Source organism: Notamacropus eugenii, chromosome 2 (genome assembly GCF_028372415.1).
Source record: "Notamacropus eugenii isolate mMacEug1 chromosome 2, mMacEug1.pri_v2, whole genome shotgun sequence".
NCBI classification, from domain to species: Eukaryota; Metazoa; Chordata; class Mammalia; order Diprotodontia; family Macropodidae; genus Notamacropus; species Notamacropus eugenii.
In genome coordinates this window covers 525,633,748-525,639,795 of record NC_092873.1, presented here as the reverse complement: position 1 = coordinate 525,639,795, position 6,048 = coordinate 525,633,748, and positions in this window count along the sequence as shown.

Below are 6,048 nucleotides of genomic sequence, written 5' to 3'. Positions count from 1 at the left end.
CACTTCTTTCTATTCATTTTCTATTTTCTGTGTACGTATCTGTTTCTTTTTCCTCAAATTTATGAATTTATTTGTTTTCAGTTTTCAACATTCACTTCCAGAAGTTCCAAATTTTTTCCCCCGTCCTTCTCCCTCCCTCCCTGAGATGACCTTATATGGGCTCTACGCATAAATTCCTACTAAACGATTTTTACATTAATCATGTTGCAAAGAAGAATTAAAACAAATGGGACAAAACCATGAGAAAAAACAAACCAAAACGAAGCATAACAAAGGAGAAAAGAGTGTGTTTCATTATGCATTTTGACTCCATCGTTCTTTCACTGGATGTGGATGGCATTTGACATCATGAGTCCTTTGCATATGATTTAGGTCCTTGCATTGCTGTGAAAGGCAACATCTATCAAAACAGTGCTCCCACATTGTGGTTATTACTATGTATAATATTCTCCTGGTTCTGCTCACTTCACTCAGCATCAGTTCATATAAGTAACCTTTGGGGCATAGTTCCAAATTACTCTCCAGAATGGTTGGGTCAGCTCACAGCTCCACCAACAATGAATTAGTGTTCCAACTCTCCCACATCTTCTCCAACAGAATGTAATCTTCTTGAGAATAGGGGCTATTTCATTTTTTGCCTTTATATCTCCAGAACTGTGTATAGAACAGACACTTAATAAATGCTTGGTGATTGAATTGACTTCAGATTTGTCCCCAAATGAAGTATTTAGATGTTCCTTTGAATATTTTCCAGGGAACTGGAAATTCTAAATCTCCTCTAGCAACCATGGAACAGGCATTCTTGTCATAATATCATACAGTTATTACACACACACACACACACACACACACACACACACACACACACATCTAGGGGGTTAGGAACATGGTTCACATATCCCAATCTAGGAAATCCACATAAAAATTGTTGACCCTCCTTTTGTACCAGAGAAGTCTGAATAAGCTGATATTTATGCATTTCTGAGTTTCTAAACCTTTTCTGTGTCATCTGCTGGCCTTCATATGTCATCTGCAGTTTCTGCAAAACTTTCAGAATTTCCCATTTAATTTCTTATCCTCATTCATAATATATCAAAACCACAATGGGGAATGTCATGATGTGGAAAGATTAACTGTATTTTATGAGTCTAGCCAACATGTTTTTCACTAAATATAAACTGTTTTTTACTGTAAGTTTGTGTATAGATAAATCCTTCTGGAAATAAGGAATGAGACCAGAAATGACATCTTCAAGAATTGAATCTTATGATCCTTTGTACTTCAATTGAAAAGAAGCGTATATCAACAAAACCTCAGTTTCTACACTAGCCAGGTCAAACATGATTCCATTTTGGGTAGGCCCCTTTGAGCCTATACCTTTCTGAGGGTACTTCCTTTAGACTGTAAAATGTTTGTCTGCCATGCCTAAGACCAATAGCTACCAAGCCCAGCATCACAGCCCTGATAGGAAAGCCAAAGGATGTTTTGTTCTTTTCATTTTAAATTTAATGTTAATTACAAAAACAATTAAAAAAGAAATGTCCATTCATTCTTCACAAGACTTCTCTATTGACCAAAGGCTGGAGAGTAAGGCATTACAAATAGAAATCATGATAATGGTCACCCATGGGGTGAGTCTTAAAAGACTAGATATGTGCCTGGAACACTCCCAACTTCCATTTGGAAATTACTTTAGAAATAGTTTTAGATTTTGTGGCTTTTATACTTAGTCAAGTTGAACAGTAAGATAAAACTTTCAAAAATCCTATCAAAACCTATAATTGATGAATTTATCCATAATCTCTTTGACTTTCTCTGTCTGATCTGAGGAGCACCATAGCAGAGTGGAGAATTTGAACATCTCTGCCACCAGCTAGCTGTGCAACCCTCAAGGAGTCATTTCCTCTGTTGGAGATTCAGGTTTCTCATCTGTGAAATGGGGTCATAAAATAAGGGAGTTGGAATTAATGAGTTCCAAGACCCCTTGAAGCTCCAACTTCCAATGTTTTAATGAATCTCACGATAAGCAGTTTCCTTTTTTCTGTTGCATATGGAAAATGGTCCTGAAATATCCTAAAATTGCCTCTTTGAAGCTTCAAGGGGCATCTGTAGGATCGTAAATTTGGAGCTGGCAGATAGCTCAGAGGGAATTTAGTCCAAACCCCTCATTTTACGATAATAAAATGGAGGCTTATGAAAATGAAAAGATTTGTTGAAGGTCACCCATGTTATCAGATGTCACCACTGGGATTAGAACTCAGATCTTTTGATTCTCACCACTAAGTCTCTCTTCACCCTATCGGAACTCTTCATCATTTCATAGATGTTGTATCTTCAAGGTCTTTGTCATTTTCATCCAGTCTGTCATCACAGGGGTTTGGGTGGAGTCATCTGTTCTTCCTAACATTGCTAGTAAAAAGACTGGCAGCTGACTCCACCCAAACCCCTGTGATGCCCCAAACTTAACCTCCTTTCCCCACTATGGGCTGTGCCCCTCTTTTACAATAGAAGTGTCTTGAGGGCAGACACTAACTGTTCTGGTCTTTGTCTCTGTATTCCTTCTGTCTATTACAGTGCCTGGAACATAGGTGTTTAAAGAAATGCTTCTTTATGGCATCATCTCCTGATGAAGAGGTGAGGATGGAGTCAGGAAAGATTGAGACATATGTTGAAGGCAGAGTCAATTCAGGAACTTGGTTTGCTGGACTGCGCATATTTGTTACAACAGCTTTGTTTTCCCTTTGGTGAGTGGGGAGAGGAGAGAAATGGGAAGGAGAAAAAAAAATTTTGGCCAGTGAAAACATAAAATTTTAAAAATTCAGAAAGAAACTCTTCCATTCATTTGTTCTTCTGAACATCAAAAGTAAGAGAGTGAGGCATTATAGATGGGCTTCGTATGTTCTTTCACTTTTCAACTGAGGGGACCAACATTATGTTCCTTGTCTAAGAAAAGGATCTTGAGTCACATCTTGGCCAAAAAAACTTTCCTGTGATTGTAAAATGCACATAGTGCAATGTAAGGCCTTAATGCAATTCACATTGGATTGAAATAGAGGCAGAGAAGAGTCTGAGTAGCCAAGGAGAAAAACTAGAATGATGAAGGAATTGGAAAACACGCTATGGAAGCACTGGTTAAAGAAACTGGGGTTGTTTGTCCTGGAGAAATCTAGGGGGACATATAACTAATTCATATATAGCATTTATGTGGTATTTTAAGGTCAACAAAGCATTTCACATTCATTCTCTCATTTGATTGTCACAATAATCCAGTGAGGTAGGGACAATTGTCCCTCTTTTACAGATGAGGAAACTGAGGAGAAAAGGTTAAATGACTTGCTCAGGATCACCCAGCTAGTGTTTGAGACTGGATTTAAACTCAAGTCCAGCACTCTACCCACCATGCCACCTGCATGACAGGTCTTTTCAAGTATTTAAAAAAAGCTGACATGTGGAGGAGAAACTCTGCTTATTCTTCCAGGACTCCAAGAACAGAACTGGGACCAGTGAGTGGAAGTGGCCTACATGACAATTTCAGTCTAATTGAAGGAAAACTTTCAGAACTACTGGAGCTGTTAAAGGAGAAGGTGCTATCTAAGGATGTAGGGGCTTTGCACTGCCAGGAGGTCTTCAATGTGATAACAGATGATTGCATGTCAGAGATCATGGAATGGTAGATTTAGAACAGGCAGGAATTTTAGAGGCCATTGAAATGAGTGCCTTCCTCTAACAGATGAGGGTAATGAGACCTAGTTAGGTTAAGTGACTTCAAAGGTGATAAGTGGCAGAGTCAAGATTTGAAGCCAGGTCCTGGGGTTCCAATTTCTATGTTCTTTCCACTGCCCTGGAAGGGCATCTAGGTGGCTCTGTGGATAGAGCACCAAGCCTCAAGTCAGGAAGACTCATCTTCCTGAGTTCAAATTCAGGCTTCCTAGCTGTGTGACCCTGGGAAGTTATTTGCCTCAGTTTCCTTATCTGAAAAGTGAGATAGAGAAGGAAATGGCAAACCAAGCCAGTCTTTTTGCTAAGAAAATCCTAAATGGGAGCATGAAGCATTAAATACAACTGAAAAATGACTAAATGCCATCCACTGCCCTGAGTTACCTCTTGGCTGTTTTAGAGGGGATTTATGGTGAGGCCCAGGTTGGACTGTGAGGTCTCTTCCAGCACAGAGATTGTGAGGCTCCTTGGTCATGCTTTGCTTTCCGCATTTGAAGAGCTCCTGCTGTAGTATGTTTTTAGAAGAGACTGAAGGGAGATGGACTTGGAGGTCATGGTCTTTCACTCTGGGAGCAGTAGAGGACAGCATACAGTCTGAAAGTATAGGTTCAGACCCAGAAAGCTCATGAAACCTAGGCTGCTGATTTCCTTAACATCCCCCAGGCAAGTCATGGAATCTCCCTGGGCTCAATTTTTCTCACTTTGAAAGTGAATAGACCTCACAGAGCCACTCTTGTTTTTCAGACTGAGATGCTGTAGCTTTCTTGACATCTGCTGTAGCTCCACTGTGGTGCTTTCTATAGGATAAAATTGCAAGGGGTATTTCTTATGAGGGGAGGAAGAGAGAAAGTTGGAAATCATAGGAGCATAGATTAAGAACTCGATAGGACCTTAGAAATCAGCCTTCATTTTATAAATGAGGAAATAGAAAGATGCAGAGAGTTTAAGTGACTTGCCCAGGGTCACATAGTAAGGTTTAATCCTGGAATTGGACTCAGGTTTTGCTGACTGGAAAGTCCAGCTTTCTATTGCCTCTTGATCTAGCCACAGAATCACAGAGCACCAGGGTTGGAAGGAAGCTCAGAGATAAACAAGTCCAACAGTACTCTCTTTAGTACACCAAAGAGATAAAGGATATCAGGGGACCATAGAGGAGCAAAATTGATTACTATTGGATTACAACATTGCCGTACGTGAACTAGACCAGGGGTGGGAAACCTTCCAGCCTTGAGGCCACATATGGCCCTCTAGGTCCTTAAGTGTGGTCCCAAACTTGTTGGATTCCATCAAAAGGCTGCACTTGAGGACCTAGACAATCCCATGTGGCCTCAAGGCCACAGGTTCCCCACCCCTGAACTAGACTATATAAGGATGGAGAGGTGCAATGGGTCCTGGGGATATTAAGGAAGATGGCAAAGGGATTGGAAACTGCACCATGCAGATTGACTGGATGAACTAGATTGGTTTCATTTGGAGAAGATAGCTGTCTTCAAGTATTCCAGGACAGTCATGTACAAGAGGAATTAGACTCAATCTATTTGTTCCCAGAGAACAGAACTAGGAAAAGAGTATGGAAATTGTCACCGATGCGTTAGGCTGGATAGCAGGTAGAACTTCTTCTCATTGAGAGCCAACCAGAAATGGAATGGAATGCCTTAGAGGGGAATGAGTCCCCTTCCTCTCAGGGCTCTGAGCAGAGGTTTGGGGGCTACTTGCTGGGTAAACCATAGTGGGGATTCATTTGGGGGTACATGGACTAGAGAGGGCACTGAAGTCCCTTCCAATTCTAGAATTCTATGACTGTTAAATTGAGGCAAATTCCAAAGCTCTGGTTATAGAGTCAGAAGGAAAAAACAATTGAAATCAATAGCTGTGTGACCTTGTACTTCCCCTCAGGGCTCAGTTTCCTCATTTAAAAGAACAAGTTGGGCTCAATGGCTGCTAAGGTCAATTCTAGTTTCAAATCTATGAGACTATGCAGTTTACCTATACGTAATCTAAGGTGATATATTTCAGCATCTGTGACTTCCCAGATCAAGATGTTGTCCTTGGCCACCTTCCCCATCATTTTTATTTTCTACCCTCATTAGAGCACAGGTCCTTGGGAGCAGGAACAATCTTGCTTTTGTGTTTGTGTCTCTAGTGCTTGACACATACTAAACACTATGAATGCTTTGTCAGTCACCTACTTATTCATTGACTCAACAGACTGTATTTCCTCAAAGTGATGGTGCCTGGACAGCTATTAAGCTTTTTATTTAATTTAAATTTTTCTCAATTACATATAAACAAACACTTATAACATTCATTTTTTAAAAACTGAGTTCCAAA